An 18,112-nucleotide genomic window follows, 5' to 3' on the forward strand; every position below is an offset into this window, starting at 1 on the left:
ATGCCTGAACACAACACGTGGAGAACAATTTGTTGTCCTTGAACTCACCATGAATATGGAGTCCAGGTCACGCTGCTGGACAGACTGAGCTCTGGGAACCTCTGAGTTCTGCTGCTGCATTCTGTGGATCAACATCAACAGTTAACTCTCACTTTATCACACTGAGACAAACACCAGCTGAAGGTCCATGATGTTCATTAGAGATTCCAACAGTAGCCTCTTTCCACTGCAGGAACTTTCTCTTCATTTTGGCTCATCATCAATCTTTGTTCTGACCACTAGGGGTGTGACCCTTCATACCGAACCGTATGGTACAGGCCTTTTTGGTTCGATGGAGAGGTGTACCACGGTACAAATTTTTTTTAAGACTATTACGAATTAAGAATTGTTTTACTTGCAAAACTTTAAACCTCATAGTTCACACAGGTGTGGTGAACCTTCTCCGCCTCATAGTCACACAGTATTGCGGAACTAAAAATCAAGACTCATCTTTTTAACCAGGCCTTCAACTTGTTTTGATAATTCTTAACCCTTCTTCTTATGCTTCTTATGCTTTTTATGGGTGTGTGAGTCTGTGTATGCGTCCTTGTGTGCTTGCGTGGGTGTGTGCGTGTGAATGGCTGTCTATATGTAGGGAGGGTGAAGAGTTGGGGTTTTTTTTCCAATTTTTAATTGTATTTATTTATTGCCTTGTTTGTTTTTAATTCTTGTGAAGCACTTTGTCTTGTTCTACATGAAAAGTGCAATACAAATAAATAAAGTTTGAAGTTTAAAAACAAGTAGGAATTTCCAGTGAACCACAGGATGACACGAATCATTTATTCTCCTGCCGGAGCTTCATTATAAACCCAGTCTGTATGGCTTGTGAGTGGGATGGCTAATGCAAGCAACAACAAGAAGAAGCCAGAGCTAGAAAACTCTCCGGTGTCATTAAAATCATCAGTTTGGGATCACTTCAGTTTCCCAGTGAAACACGGAAAAGGAGAAAAACAAGTGGACAAGATGAAAGCCGAATGCCAACACTGTGACGCAGTCCTCAACTGCGCATCTGGCAACACGTCAAACTTACGCACTCATTTGAAAAGACGCCATCCAAACATAACTATCCCTGCTGCTAGGAACAAACAGCGAACTGTTCAAATGATGCTCATGACATCATTTCATCAAAACCCTTCCTCGCAGTTCAGAATGGACGAAGGAAATGACCAAATCCATTGGTGTTTTCATAGCAGTAGATCTACGAACATACTCTGTTGTTGAGAACTGAGGTTTAAACTTATGATGAAGGTAAGCTTACATTAACTTTACATTATTGCTGTGCTCTTTGCTATAGATTGTTTGATTATAGTATGTATTTTTTTTAGCCTACTGGTATGTTTATGCTGCTAAATAAGAGCCTAACTAAATGGTACTGTTTTTTAAAGCAATTACATTAAAGTATATTTTCTATTATAGGTGTTAGAGCCCCGCTATAAAATTCATTCTCATTCACACTTCAGAAACTTCCAGAAAGTCATACAGCTCTGTATGAAGAGACCAAAGCTGCTGTGGTTCATTAATTGTCCAAGGCATCTGCTGTAGCACTCACAACTGATGGGCGGACATCCAGAGCTACAGAGAGCTACTTACCAGTGACCGCCCATCACATCACCTCTGACTGAGACACAGTTAGCTATTTTTTACAAACTCGCGTAATTTATGAATGGCACACAAGTTCAAATTTGGCTGCAGCACTTAAGGAGGCAGCGTTGGAGTGGGACTTGGAGAGGCCAGGAACTACAATTCCTGTGACAAATGACAAGGCTAAAAATATTGTCAGTGTAGTGACTGAAGCAGAACTGGCCCCCCAGTTTGATGTTTTGTATATACAATTAACATAGTGTCACAGAAAGCAGCAGAGCTTAACCAGGTCTCCAGAGTGCTAGGGAGGATCACAAGAGTTCTGTCTTTTCATCATAGCACAACAGCTGCACACATACTGGAGACCAAACAGGAGTGACTTAATATACCAAAACACACCCTGGTCTATGACGTTTCCACCTGTTGGAACTCCAGTTATGGTATGCTGGAGAGGTACCTGTGTACTCAGTCCTGAGAGAGAAGGCCCTCAAGAAGCACAAAGACATAACCATGTTGTCTGACCAAGATGCGAGAACAGCAGAGGACATCACTGAGGTCCTTAAACCATTAAAAACCATCACAACACTGATGAGCACTGAAACAGCACCTTCAGTATTGTGAAGGAAAAATTGTACCAACATACAGAACCAGTAGAGATTGCAATCGCAATCTCTACCAGGAGAAACTCCAATCCTACCAGTAGAGATTTGTCAGGGCTAAGGTTAGACTTTTAAGGTTAGGGTCAGGGGTCAGGGCAGGGGTTAGATTAAAAGGTCAGGGTCAGTTAAGGTTAGGGGCAGGGGTCAGATTTAAAGGTCAGGGTTAGTTAAGGTTAGGGGCAGGGGTCAGATTTAAAGTTCCATCTCTACTGGTAGAGATTACAATCGCAAACTCTACTGGTAGAGACTCCAATTCTACCAAATCACAGTCTCTACCCTGACATATATATATATAAGCTAACACACAGGCTAGCATACAGGCTAATATACAGGCTAACAAGGCTTATATGATCACAGAACTGGAGTTTTGTCCAGTAAAACTATTTCTTGATATTTTAGTGAACTCAGAGTTCTTGCTGTGATCCACCTGGTTCTGTTTTTAATGTCTCTGTGAATGATGTTCATGTTATTAGCATCACTTCTTCAAAACATTGGTTCTGTTTGATGAGGAGCCAATCTGCTATCAAAGTAGCAGCTCTGAAACCTTGTTCTGAACATCTTACCCCTCTGTAGCAGGACCTTGTTCTCCTTCAAAGTCAATAGGATTAGGCATAGACAAGTCGCTCTTGAAGGACACACAGCTGGATGCAGGTCCAGGTCCAGGTGCAGGTCTAGAGGACTCTGGTCTCTGATGGATTCTGGTGAACAGAGAGGAAGATCACAAGGAAAGAAAAATAATGTAGCAGAGTTTCAGAGTGATTTAATGATGGAACATATTTGAAACAGTGACGGAACATTTGACACAGCAGTCAGAAGTTTGAATTCACAGCTTACTTCTCTGCAGCAGGAGGTTGATGATCTTTAAAGGTAATGAAGCGGTCATTAGACCGGTCACTCTTGAAGGACACACAGCTGGATGCAGGTCCAGGTCCAGGTCCAGGTCCAGGTCCAGGTGGATTCCTGTCAATAATGATGCAGCAGTGACGTGATGCTAAGCTCTGACATGCAGCAGAGTCATGGACAGTTAGAGATGGTGGTCTCACCTCTGAGCTTTGCTCTGGTTCTCCTGTTCCCCACACAGAGAGCTTTTAGAGGGAGGGACTCCCTCCTCTCTGTCCTCACACTCATCCATGATGCTCAACTCACGGCAGCTCACACACACTTTCTACCTTCACCTGCACAGTAAACAAATATCATTGATCCACTCAAATCCTCTTGAAAAAGATCTGCTGCTGCACTTCTACTATTAGTCCAGCAGATGGAGTCATGGAGCTGCAGAGACTCACTCACAAACCCAAAGTCAAAAAGACACCACGCAGTTTGGATTTGTGAACAAACAAAGAAACATCAGCAGGGAGTACTTCCAGTAATGGAGTAGTGAGACATGTCGGTTGCTGGTTCCTGTCAGTATTTTGTTTATTTATGTATATATAGCATAATCATATATTGTCTCTTCAAATTATTAAAATAATTGACTTTACTGCTATTATCTGCTTCTCTAACATATATTAGTGTGTGTGTGTTTACAGTGTTTGCAAAATACCTGTCTACAGTCGAGCTTAATATCAGAATATTCTATTACCTATTATTATTATAATCTATTATTCCCGCTATGAATATTAAAATACGCCGAACCATTTGTCCTGTATCATAGCTACATGTATGACGTTTGCAGCAAAAAAATAAAAATAAAAAACACGTGAAAATCTGTTTAATATTCAGAGTTAAGATGGATTAAATGCGCTGTCAAACAGCGCTGAGTGGAGTGGGTGACCAGACCAAGATGGCGGCCCCACCGCTCGTCAGCCCCAATAGGCAGTCGCGGTCGATGCGGCGTCTACTCTTTATTATGTCTATGACCGCCAGTGTTAGGCCCGGAATAAACAACCTTTTTGTGTGTCTGTAAAAGGACTCCAGACAGAAACCAATGAGGTTACACACTCGGTACAGTAGCTAGCGGTATGCATCTACCGTTTGCGATCCGCCATTTAATCCAGAGAAGAAGAGGAAGCGCAAGACTCCGGACTTTAACAGCTGCAATGTGTTACTTTTTCGAGTAACACAACACCGTGTAGTACATTTACGGTAAGTGAAATTTATGTATCCCAAAAAACGAATCCACGGGTTGCATATGTTTGCTGTTTCACTTGCTGCTCTATGCATGTAAATGACCAAAGATGTTACGGTAACGGTGGCTAGTTAGCTGTCTTAGCGTTCACGTAAAGTGGCTACTCGTTTAATTAAACATGAAATGTGTCGCTATCCTTCTCTCGGTTTAGACTTTTTCTAACTAGAATGTGTAGATACTATGACCTCAACATTACTTTTTCTGTGTTATGTAGATGCATCACTCTATATTTCAACTGAGTGAAGGGCATGACAGGCAGCACTGTACAACTTGCTGCAAGCTCGACTATGTGCTGGATACTGAGACAGAGGTAATTTTGAAAACAGGGAAGAGTTGCCTGACACGTGGTGACTTCAGGACCCTTGGATGACTCTGGAGATGGAATCAGCTGTGGGTTAACAGTTAATGGATCTCATATGTGAAATATGTATGTCATTGAGGCTGCCAACTTAAAGTCTGTTTGTTTTTTTTGTTTTTTGCAGATAGGAAATGCATGTTTTGAGCTCATTGAAAAAATTGCTCAATCAAAGGTATAAGGTCTGATCTCAGAATAAGTCTGTGTCTCTTTTACATGATGTTTACATGCGTAAAATCACATTTGTGATATCTCCTGCAGGGGAAGTGCATTTTTGTGGCCGATTTGTATGTTGTACCGACATGGCGACAGCCAATGGCATGCAGCCCGCTCTCAAGTTTAACTACTGGATTAAATGAAGAATGTATTTTAGGTTTGCTTTTTTGTGTCTTTTCATCTTTTCTTTGTTATTAGAGAGACCTTCACATTAGGGACTCCATTGTTATCCCAGTGTGGAAAAGCGGACATTTCCTGTTGTCTGTAAGCACTATTGTTACTGTTATACTCACACACTCACATTCTTATGGTGTAGCAGCCATGTGAGGGGGTGGTTAAGGGTTTTTGTTCAAGAAGCCAGGGAGAGTTTGTGATTGAATTTTCTGGTTCCAAAACACCCATTGTACCTCCTGAATCACTGTTGCCACTCTTGTTTTTTTTTTTTTATCATGCTTGCTTTTTTACTGTCACAAGGCTCTTTCTAAACGGAAATTTGGTAAAATGTGAGTGTGTTTCATTAGTGTTGTGCTGTTGTGTTTCTGTGTTGTATTAACCTCTCCCACTATGATGAACTGAAATGTCATTAACCACAATAGGTGTTGAAGCCAACACAAAGACAGATACTCTTTCTGGAGTCCAAATGTGCAGATCATGTTCTGATCTTTGTAATAGTCTTTTTAAGGTGCAATCTAAATATAGCTGCAATTTTGCAGTACCCCAAAATATACAGTTTCATATGATAACCATAAAAAGCCTACTGCATGCGTGTAAGTAATGGAAAGGTTTGTTCCTGATATGAATTACTTGCATGCTGTGTGCTGTGCGTGTATGATTACTATATGATTTTGAGAAACCACGTTGTTAACTGTCTTGTCTTTTCACTTTTAGAAACCTTTCCCAGTCCGTACATCCTGGACCGTGGAAAGAGACGACTGGTTTGGACATACATGCAACATTTGGAATCTACATTAAACAGCTGTACAAAATCAGTGACTGACTTTTTTCTTTGTCATCAAAGGGTTTTCCGAGGCAGCTGTACGGGAATGACTGTGGCATCTTCATCTTGATAGTGGAAACATTATTGGTCACTGGTTATTGGCTATTTATTTGTGTGCTTAAAAGATATTAACGTAAAAATGTGTTTTTTTTTCATAGTATGCCCTATACACCGTACTAGATGCCCCTTTTGATTTCACTGTGGTAAGCTGATCTGCATATTCAAAGTAAACTGTAAAAAATCTGGTAGCATTTACTCTGGCTTTCAGTGCTAATAATTTCTTTTCAGATGGACATGCCATCTTTACCAAAGTGGTGGTGTGTCATGCTGATGGAGAATTTTGACCTTGGAAAGTGAGAGCACAAAGTTTGACATTTGATTGATTGTCTTGGAAATATTAACACCTTCTTATTTACCACCTTCTTTGTTATACCTTTAAACCACTTTTTATCTCTTTTTATGTGAGCCATGGCAAAATGTTTGCCCACTGGACGGACAATTCAAAGGTCCTCCTGCAACCAGTGTTCCACCTGAAGAAGCGGAAGATGGATGACATCACTGAGGTCAGATTTTGAGTTAGCTTTAGTTTAATAAAATCTGACTGGCTTCTATGTCTTCTATCTTCAGGTGTAAAGTATGATATACAAGACATAGCTGGAATCAGTTAATGTGATAGTAGACAAAATAATATATTGTGTATAATATATATTAACATGTTATACATTATATACATGAGATGTTGAAGCTATGAAAAAAAGCTTGATTCATTATGTTGATATGTTGATGATTTGATTTAACTACACTTCAAAAGAGCGTTAGGTTCACAATGTAAACAGATGCATAAGCACATTTAGTTCAAATCTTTACAACAAAACAAACTATTAATTTATAAATTAATTATAAATGGCAAGCGTCCAATCAACAAGCGTTGTTTTTCTGTATGAAATAGGCACAAGCTATATTGATGGAGTTGTAGTGCAGATGTAGGCTCATACAATAATGTTGCTAGCAAACGTCTAACCATGCTAAATGCTATGTGTACAGAATAGGCTACATCAACATGCATTCTACATTTAATAAACATGCTTTTCGCGTTACACTGTTGAGTGATAAAATATAAATCCACGACAAAACCGCTTCCTTCGAAATTGTCAACACGATCTTATTTTGAAGTTCCTCCCGTGCACTTCCTGTCCTGAGCAACCTGACGCTGGAGGCGACCTGAGCAAGGAGCCTGCAGCACAGCGTTCTCAGGCGGGAAGTCTGCAGCCAGACTCTGTTGATATCGTTAAGAAAGGCGGGGGAATACCGAAGCTAGAAAGCCTGTCACAACCAAGCAAAAGCTTCACATATTTATTGGTATTTTTGAGTATTCAGACCTGGTCTTTTTTGACTCATTTCAGCTCGCGTTCAGACAATTCAAAGTATTTTTTGACAAATATCCACAAACATGGACAAATTTAGCCACTTTGGGCGAATTTTGAGATATTTTAGATGAATTTCAAGTCATTTTATTCAGATTTGTAGTCATTTTTGGACCATTTTAACTCTTTATGGATGAATTTTAAGTAAATTTGAACAGTTTGAGTCATTTCTGCACAGTTACTTTTCAACAAAGTTTAAGACTCGTTTGACAAATTTCAACTAGTTTTAACTAATTTTGAGCTATTTTAAACAAATCTTGAATAATTTTGAGTCATTATGGACAAATTTCCAACTAATTTCAGATCACACTCAGACAGTTAAAGTTATTTTGGACAAATTCTTAGTCATTTTGGAACTTTTTTTGACTAACTCTGTATGAATTTTGAGTTTTTTTGGGCCAACTCTGGACTCATCTGACCACAGAATCTTCTTCCACTTCCTGGCTGTCAAGTTCTTGTGTTCTTGGTCCAACAACGCCAGGCTAACCTCTGTCTCTCATTGGCCTGGGGCTTCTTGACAGCCTTGTAGGACCAGGATGAGGTCATTTCTTGCTGAAGAAAGACGTCCAGCTATTGGTTGGTTTGAATTTCTGCACAGTGAATTCAACTGCTGAAGGACTGCATCTGCACTCATGTGGTTACAGCTGCACGCTTCCAGTCTAAGAATCTATTCTGTGTCTTCACTCATGTTTCCTGTGTTAGGTTCTTTGTTTCAGTCGTTATTATCTCTGAAGAACTTTCTTATGTGCTGCTTTATAAAGACTCGAAGCACGGAAACTAAAATTGAAATTAAAAAGCAGGACCTTCATTAATGGATCACTGGAACCAAAATGACCCAAAACTCAACATTTCTTCTGTATTTTTATGGAACCAACCAGTTTTCAGGTTTTAATGTCTTTTTTAGGATGTGTTTAGTATTCTGGCTGTGACTGAACTTCAAGAAATTACACTTGAAGACCTCAGAGGGATTCTTAATGCAGTATTCAAGTTCAAAGCATTTCCATCCTACAACTGTTGCACTGAAGTTCTGCTAATAAGAACAACTCATGTTTAGAACTATCTGACAAATACAAATGACATTTACTGATAAAACATTGATTTCAGCATCAGTTTGAGAACTCCTGCTGGTTGGGAAAACCCCAACATGTCTGAAGATTTGGTTTCAGGAGAAAAAAAGATTTATTTAATGTTTTAAATGTACCACAACAACGTTGTTTTTGAGTTAAAATACGATGAATGAGTCAATCAGTTTTATGTTCTATAGATATATAAAAGATAAAAAAACAGTTAAAAGTGTCTTTTACTCACCTTCAGATGGAGAAAAGAAGCCGCAACACGAGGACGGTAAAAAACGTGTCTAGAAACAGGAAGTGGCCGTGACATCACTGTTGTCAGGGAAATGAAGCAGGAAACCTGATCGCACAGTTTGTGGTGAGTTAAAACATGACTGTGAAAATGTGTGTTTGGGAACATTTTCCATTTCTTTCTAATTCTATAAATATGAAGCTTTTAGGAAGAATAAAGAAGAATCAATCCCAGAAGTGATGACTCCATTTCAACACTAAATGTCCTGAGAAGCTGTTTTACAGGAACTACAGTCAGAGAGGGAATCTACACTCTACATGTCACCTGAGGAATCCAAACCTTCTCTGGCTTCATCTTCTTCTTTGTCTGCTGCTGTGGACTTTAATCCACTCCTCATTTGAATGTGGAAGCTCAAGAGTTTAGTGTTCTGGTCTACTTTAGTCTCTTCTTGGATTTATCACACTTTTCATTTTTTCTGGGTCTTTGATTTAAATCTCTTTGTGTCGTTTTTCCACATTCATGAAAATGTCCTTTAGATGAGATGAATCCAATGAAACTTTGAAGAATTTCACACATTCTTTCCCATTTCATTGCTTCATTCATTTATTTGACTCTCATAATTACACACAGTTTGGTAAATGTCACACTTTGAGCCTCTAGACCCACAAGATCACTTTGTAAATTCTGTTTTTAAGGATCATTTTAATGTCCTTACAACTGGGAACCTGCCTCACTAATTCACGTTCACGCTGTTTTAATGTGAAATATTGAACGTTTTCCTCCATTTATCTGATATCTTCCAGATGAAATCAGCCAACAGTGTCTAAAATCATTGATTGTAGCTGCTTCACTGTTTACTTGTGTGTTTTCTCTCCATATCTTCAGAATAATTCCTCCTCTGATTCTTCAGGCTGTTTTCAGTCCAGCAGCAGCAGCAGCGCCCTCTGCAGGTTGGACAGATAAAAGCTTCCAGCATCTATCTGCTCTTCCCAGGTTCTTCCATCCAGGAACTAGCCAGGCCCCACCCTGCTGACTTCTAGCAAACATTGAAGGAACAAAAAGGGATGTGATCAGTTTTCTGAGAGTCCATGTTGAGCAGCAGTGGAGGATGGATGTGAGGAGGTGGATCAGCTGATGCTGCTTTGTTGGCTTTAGATTCAGATCCAGGATCAGGTGAGCTCAATCAGTCCATGAAGCCAAGGGTCAGTTTGTTTTTCAAAGTGTGTGTGTGTGTGTGTGTGTGTGGGGGGGGGGGGGACGGAGACCACAGCACTTTGAGAAAATGTTGAAGAACGGCGGCAAAATGCCACAAGCTGGGCTTAAACTCACAACCTCCGCACCAAAGGTGGAGGCTTAAGCTGTTGAGCTATCGGTACATGCAAGTTGAGGGGTCTGTGGGCCGCTATAGTACTAATTCTCCCGGGCCGAAATTTTGCCCCTGCACGCCTCTGGTCGGAGCTTCCACTTGACACAGGCGCAAATTTAGCATCTGCGTGTGTTTTTTTTTGTTTATTTAACCTCATGAAGGTGTGCTGCGTGTCTGTGCAACTCTAGGCCGAGTGCGGATGGTGCGTTCAGGAGCGGAATTTTCTATACTACTGAAAATAACTGGGTTTACAACGGCTTACATGTGAAGAATTTGAATGTGTTGGAGACAAAATGACCCCTGACAAAAAGTGGGGGGGGACACGTCCCCCTCGTCCCCCCTAAACTGACGCCTATGCATGAAGCAACTGGCAGATAGTTTGAAATCATCAAATGTGACAAGAATCCCAGAAGAGCTGAGTCATTTGTGGTGCTTTTGAAGAGAAATCCAAAGTGATGCAGGTTTGTTCTGTTTGGTCTCTGCACTTCATGTTGGAGCTGAGATCAAATCAGAAGGAAAAAGCTCAAAATTTTCATGTGAGGCTGAAACAGACGCTGCTGATGCTGCTTTTAAAGTGAGGTTGGCTCCATGAACTAGCTGAAGATTCTCTCTGAGGGACTCTTAGTTGAGATGTTTGCTGCTGCGTTATTTTAAAAGCAGATGATCCATGTAGAGCACATCTTTAGTCCCAGCTTCATGAGGACCAGAGATGGGGACTTGAGACTTGATGACTTGGACTTGAGTCAACTCGAGTCGCTGTTTTAATGACTTGTGACTTGACTTGAAAAAAAAATAAAACACTTGCAACTTGACTTGGACTTGGAAGTTAAAGACTCGGGACTTGACTTGAGACATGATGACTTGAGTGTTATTATTATTATTCACATCATGTTTTCAGTTTGAATGATGTTGATATGTAAAATGCTGCATAGCCGAACATAGGCTTTTAATTTGAAATCGGCTTGCCGTATCAATCAGCCCCTCGGGAGCATAGACATACACACGTGGACAAAATTGTTGGTACCCCTCAGTTAAAGAAGGAAAAACCCACAATTCTCACTGAAATCACTTGAAACTCACAAAAGTAACAATAAATAAAAATTTATTGAAAATTAAATAATCAAAATCAGCCATCACTTTTGAATTGTTGATTAACATAATTATTTAAAAAAACAAACTAATGAAATAGGGCTGGACAAAAATGATGGTACCCATAACTTAATATTTTGTTGCACAACCTTTTGAGGCAATCACTGCAATTAAACGATTTCTGTATTTGTCAATGAGCGTTCTGCAGCTGTCAACAGGTATTTTGGCCCACTCCTCATGATCAAACAGCTCCAGTTGTCTCAGGTTTGATGGGTGTCTTCTCCAAATGGCATGTTTCAGCTCCTTCCACATATGTTCAATGGGATTCAGATCTGGGCTCATAGAAGGCCACTTTAGAATAGTCCAACGCTTTTCTCTCAGCCATTCTTGGGTGTTTTTTGGCTGTGTGTTTTGGATCGTTGTCCTGTTGGAAGACCCATGACCTGCGACTGAGACCAAGCTTTCTGACAGTAGGCAGCACATTTCTCTCCAGAATGCCTTGATAGTCTTCAGATTTCATCGTACCTTGCACACTTTCAAGACACCCTGTGCCAGATGCAGCAAAGCAGCCCCAAAACATTACTGAGCCTCCTCCATGTTTCACCGTAGGGACAGTGTTCTTTTCTTCGTATGCTTGGTTTTTGAGTCGATGAACATAGAGTTGATGTGCCTTACCAAAAAGCTCCAGTTTGGTCTCATCTGTCCAAAGGACATTCTCCCAGAAGCTTTGTGGCTTGTCAACATGCATTTTTGCAAATTCCAGTCTGGCTTTTTTATGAGTTTTTTTCAGCAGTGGTGTCCTCCTTGGTCGTCTCCCATGAAGTCCACTTTGGCTCAAACAACGACGAATGGTGCCATCTGACACTGATGTACCTTGGCCTTGGAGTTCACCTTTAATTTCTTTGGAGGTTGCTCTGGGCTCTTTGGATACAATTCCAACGATCCGTCTCTTCATTTTGTTATCAATTTTCCTCTTGCGGCCACGTCCAGGGAGGTTGGCTACTGTCCCGTGGGTCTTGAACTTCTGAATAATATGAGCCACTGTTGTCACAGGAACTTCAAGCTGTTTAGAGATGGTCTTATAGCCTTTACCTTTAAGATGTTTGTCTGTATTTTTTTTTCGGATGTCCTGGGACAATTCTCTCCTTCGCTTTCTGTTGTCCATGTTCAGTGTGGTACACACCTTTTCACCAAACAGCAGGGTGACTACTTGTCTCCCTTTAAATAGGCAGACTGACTGATTATGAGTTTGGAAACACCTGTGATGTCAATTAAATGACACACCTGAGTTAATCATGTCACTCTGGTCAAATAGTTTTCAATCTTTTATAGAGGTACCATCATTTTTGTCCAGGCCTGTTTCATTAGTTTGTTTTTTTAAATAATTATGTTAATCAACAATTCAAAAGTAATGGCTGTTTTTGATTATTTAATTTTCAATATTTTTTTATTTATTGTTACTTTTGTGAGTTTCAAGTGATTTCAGTGAGAATTGTGGGTTTTTCCTTCTTTAACTGAGGGGTACCAACAATTTTGTCCACGTGTGTATATACGTAGACGCCTCATTGACTGCGGCTGCCCACTCGAGCGATGTGCCTGCAGCGCCGCCATCTTGGACCGGGGCCAGCCGAGGCAGCGGTGCATAGAAATCTATGGAGGAGAGAGGTACTGCTGAATCTAAAAGTGGAATTATTCGCCGAATTTTGAACCGATTGCCAAACTGTTTGATTTTTAGAAACGTCACACGTGTAGCTACTATACAAGGTGCTCGGATATTTTTTTTACAATGCAGGTTTTGCCATACTGCTATTATTACTACTGTTAATAATAATAATTATTATTACCACTCTTAATATTATATCAATTATTACTATTATTACTGCTATTATTACTATTATTTTTTATCATTATTATTACTGTTATTATTACTATTATATCACGTGTATAAATCACGTTCTTTGGGAAAGCTTAAACATGTGAGAAAAGTAGCTAGAGATAAAGAATTGTCTATGTTGAGGGGCGCAGAATAACCAGGACTCTCGCAGGTGCTCTTTAGTCTCTTCTCTGGACATATTTATTTTTGGAGAGCAAAGTAACTCCGTGGCAAGACTGTGAACAACAACATTGGCTCTACGCGCCAGGAACAAGTTTTCGTCAGTGAACCTACATCATTTCCTGTATAGTGTGACTTCAAAATAAAAGCCTCTCTGAATACAGTGAGTAAGAGCGTTATAAAACAAATACTTTAACACCCCCACTCGCTGTTAGCTCACTGGGTAACACATCACATAATAGCAATCTCGTTGCATAAACATTTTCTAATTGCCAAACAATTTTTCTCTGAAATCTCTCAACTTTTGTCTAGTAGCTGGCTTTGTCAACACATCAGCAATCATTTTATCAGTTGGACAATATTCCAAAATGACCCTTCCAGTAGTCACAACACCTCTGATGAAATGGTACTTCACATCAATGTGTTTACATCTCTGTCTGTTAACAGGATTCTTTGTTAGTGCGATTGTACCTTGATTGTCTTCGTACACTTTGGTTTTTGTATATTCGTAGCTGTCAAGTCCTTGAAGTAGCTGCTCCAAATAAAGACACTCCTGCATAGCTGAAGCTAAAGCAATATATTCTGCTTCACAGGTAGAAAGCGCTACTGTCTGTTGTTTCCTTGTTTTCCATGAAATAAGTGAACTTTCATTACTTAGACTGGCACAATATCCTGATGTACTTCGTCTGTCCATCTCATTTGATGCCCAACTTGCATCACAGTAAATTTTTAGACCAAGTTTTTCTGCTGTGTTCTTTTTGAAATACAGTCCTTGTTCAGCTGTACCTTTAAGATATCGAAATACATGCTTTACTGTATTCCAATGTTCCATAGTAGGTTCACTGAAGTTTTGAGATAGTTTACTGACAATAAAATCAATGTCAGGTCTAGTGCATGTGGACAAGTAAATTAAACTTCCCACTGCTTCTCTGTACTGTCTTGGTTGTTTCAACTTTTCTGCACTTTCTGTGTAATCAAGTTTTGGTTCACAAGGAGTTCCTCTCGGTTTGCAGTTTTGCATTTCAAACCTTTCTAATATCTTTTTAACATATCTCTCTTGTGACATTTTGACCTGTCCATTTGTTTGTTCAAAATCGATTCCTAAGAAATGTTTAAGTATTTCTAAGTCTTTCATTTTGAATCTCTGAGTTAGCATTCTCTTTACATTAAACATTGCTTTTTCATTATTAGCAGCTAGAATAAGGTCATCTACCCATACAATGAGGATTACCTTTTCACCATGTTGTTCCTTAGTATACACACAATGATCTGCACTATTTTGCACAAAACCATTTTCACATAAGTATGAGTGTAATACTGCATTCCAGTTTCTCCCTGACTGCTTGAGTCCATACAAAGACTTCTTCAATCTACATACCAGTTTTTCACCTGTTTTTGACCTCTTCTCATAACCTTGAGGTTGCTCTATGTAGATCTCACAGTCAATGGGTGCGTGAAGATACGCTGTCTTGACGTCCATCTGATGCAGGATCAGATCCTCTTGCACTGCTTTCTGCATGACAACTCTGACACTTGTCATGTCAGCTGTGGGTGAGAATGTCTCATCATAGTCTGTTCCGGACTTCTGGTTGTATCCTTTGGCTACAAATCTTGCCTTGTACTTGTTCGAACCATCTATGTCCACTTTAACTGCATAGACCCATCGTCCTCCCAGTACTTGTTTACTTGGTGGTAATTGGGTTAGCTGAAAAGTCTCATTCTCCTCCAGTGAATGCATCTCCTCGTCCATGGCGCTTTTCCACTGTCTTGACTTGGATGATGTCACTGCTTCATCATAAGTCTTTGGTATGTCACACACTGCTCGGTAACAAAAATCCACACAAGTTTGTAATTTGTCTATTGAGTCCTCTGTCTCAAAATCTTGTAAATATACTGGTTTTTGTTTTGTTCTGGGTGGATTTCTCCTCTTTACAGTTTCAGCATTAGCTTCTACTGACTCAGCTCCTACTTGTTCATTTAAAGTCTGAGAACTGTTTTCTGCAAAGTTTTCGGCTTGAGCTCTCTCATCTTTGTCTTTTGTATCACGAAACTCACTGTCTCTGATTGTATTGTCAAATCCTTCAAATGACTCTGCCGTTTGTGTCTCTTTTTCTTTACTTGCTTTAGCTGTGAATTTCACCAACCTATGCTTTTGGACCTTCTCTATTTTAGGATAGTAAACCAGAAAGGCTGGGCTGTTTTTATCGTAGCCTACAAAAATGCCTTGTTCGCATCTAGAGTCTAGTTTACCTTTTTCATGTTTGTAGCTAAAACATGTTGATCCAAACTTTTGCATTTGGGATACATTTGGTAGTTTTCCTGTCAGTGACTCATATGCTGTTTTCTTTGTTCGCCTGTTGTAACATCTGTTCCTAATATGTGCAGCTGTTTGAATAGCATAGTTCCACATTGAGTCTGGTAACTTGCTCTCTAACAGTAAACATCTTGCCATATCATAAAGTGTTCGCCAACCTCGCTCTGCGGTGCCATTTTGGTGTGGCGAATAAGGTGCAGATGTTTCATGTCTGATTTTATTCTTTGTTAACAACATCTGAAAATCTTTACTTGTGAACTCAGTGCCGTTGTCTGAACGTACACATTTTACTTCCCCATAGGGTGCTACATCAGCTAAAAACTTTTCTGTAGCGAGAACTGCATCGCTTTTTGACTTAAGAAAATATACTAGTATAGCCCCTGAATAATCATCAGTAAATGACTGGGCATACTTGTATCCTTCTATACTTGTAGTTTTCATTGGGCCTGCTAGATCAGTATGAATAAGCTCTAATGGTTTCTTTGCTTTTACGTCTGGTTCCCTATTCCTCGTTTGAGTAAACTTTCCTTGTGTACAAATTTCACACATTTCATCTGGCTTCACTGCATTTCCCTTAAAGTTCATACCTTTTACCACACTTTGTAGTTTGATCACTTCATCAAAATTACAATGCCCAAGAATCTCATGCCAGGTTTGTACATCATGGTACACTTTACACTGGTCAGCATTATCAACAGTAGGTAGGTAATACAGCTTTTCATATTCATGAATGTCGAATCTTTTACCATCTTTGGTGACTATGTGACTGTCTCCTCGCTTGAAGGTTACTGTTGCTCCTCCACCAGTAGCTCTTGACACTGAAAAGATGTCGTGGGGATAAGATGGCATGTACAAAGCCTCCCTCAGTTATGCTCTCTGTTCACGTCCGTCGCTGTCCAGTAGGCGTATCATCACTGTTCCTCTGCCTTGTGCCATTCCACTGCAACGCGTCCCATCAGCAAGCTCCACTGAATGAGTCTCTGGTTGGAAAGTGTCATCAAAGCTCGTAAACATCTTTATGTCATTTACGATGTGGGATGTCGCTCCAGCATCAACCATAATGCCCTTCATTTTCACTTTGGGGGTTGGACCATTTCCTTTTGTTTGTGCGGCTTTGAAAAGGAAGTCATTTGCATCTTCATCTGTGACTTTCCTTGCATTGTCCTGTTTATCTTTCTTCTTGCACAGGGATTCATGATGTGTGTTGCTCTTACAGTTGTTGCACCACACTTTTCGGAGACATTTTCTTGCTCTATGTCCTTTTAATCCGCATTTAAAACATGTAATGTTAGTATCATCATTTTTTCCAGGGTTGCTGGTGTACTTTCTGTGAACACCTCTCTCCTGCTTTGCATCAGTTTTCATCACATTATCAGTGGTCTCACGTGTGCTCATTTTCTCAGATTCTTCATAAATTCTCAATCTTCTTTTAAAGTCAGCAAATGTAACATTATCCTCATTTTGTGTTACATGTACTGCTAGTGGTTTGTAGGCATCTGGTAGACCACCAAGAAGCATGGCTATGATCAAACCATCACTGAGTGTTTCACCGGCATCACGAAGAGCTATAATCACGTTTTCTGCTCTTATGACGTAGTCCGTAGTTGACTCGTTGTTTGCTTTTCTAAGCTTTGTCAGAGACGTGTACAGGTTTATGATACGAGGTTTACTTTTCCCTGAGTAATGCTCTCTCAATATTTTCAATGCCTTTCTGCCGTCGTATTGAGCCTCATGTCTGATCAATGACAAGCTCTTATCATCGATTAGCCTTATTAGCTCAGCATAGCAATCTGGGTTCTTTTTCCTGTCTGCTACTATTTGTTCTTCACCAGCTGGTGCATTCAAAATAGTCTCTTTCAGGTTTAATATGTGTAAATGTCCCAAAAACCTTGTTTCCCAAAGGTCATACTTCTCCTCTGATCCATCAAAGAACAGTTGCGGGGACAGAGTTCCTGCAGCACGAGCCGCCATTTTTATTTTCTCTGGCGCCCAAACTTCATTTTAGCTTTGCTTGATTAGCTTAGTAGCCTGCGTAATACATCGCGCTTCTTTCTTCAAATATGCTGTCACATAACTTGCTCAAAGTCCATGCCAAGCTCCGTGTAATGCTTCACGTTTGCTTTACCTCTGCGTCTGGTTATTTTATTCGGCTCAAATCCGCCCTTGCACACCTTCTGCAGCAGCCTCGGTCCGTCGGTTCAACTTTGCCTGTCTGACTCGGTGCCGTGGTGTCTGGATACCTTGCCGAGTGTGGGTACCTTGCTGGGTGCCTGGGCCCATAACCTGTTGAGGGGCGCAGAATAACCAGGACTCTCGCAGGTGCTCTTTAGTCTCTTCTCTGGACATATTTATTTTTGGAGAGCAAAGTAACTCCGTGGCAAGACTGTGAACAACATTGGCTCTACGCGCCAGGAACAAGTTTTCGTCAGTGAACCTACATCATTTCCTGTATAGTGTGACTTCAAAATAAAAGCCTCTCTGAATACAGTGAGTAAGAGCGTTATAAAACAAATACTTTAACAGTCTACAACAAAAATAGTTCCATCATAAATCAGGGCTATTAGATCAATCAGATGCTGTATTCTA

The 18,112-nt window shown here is 40.1% G+C and overlaps 3 protein-coding genes across 11 annotated transcripts in view; 2 read left to right on the top strand and 1 right to left on the bottom strand.

The window, feature by feature from the left end:
- The window catches only part of LOC110969967 (NACHT, LRR and PYD domains-containing protein 12-like), a 386,884-nt gene that overhangs the window by 302,887 nt on the left and 65,885 nt on the right, over nt 1-18,112 (top strand). The window lies entirely within an intron of this gene.
- Nucleotides 1-18,112, bottom strand: part of LOC110968364 (NACHT, LRR and PYD domains-containing protein 12-like) — a 290,019-nt gene that overhangs the window by 180,011 nt on the left and 91,896 nt on the right. The window lies entirely within an intron of this gene.
- Nucleotides 1-18,112, top strand: part of LOC127531899 (gastrula zinc finger protein XlCGF26.1-like) — a 66,637-nt gene that overhangs the window by 28,145 nt on the left and 20,380 nt on the right. The window lies entirely within an intron of this gene.

The sequence above is a fragment of the Acanthochromis polyacanthus genome, chromosome 22 (genome assembly GCF_021347895.1).
Source record: "Acanthochromis polyacanthus isolate Apoly-LR-REF ecotype Palm Island chromosome 22, KAUST_Apoly_ChrSc, whole genome shotgun sequence".
Classification (NCBI taxonomy): Eukaryota; Metazoa; Chordata; class Actinopteri; family Pomacentridae; genus Acanthochromis; species Acanthochromis polyacanthus.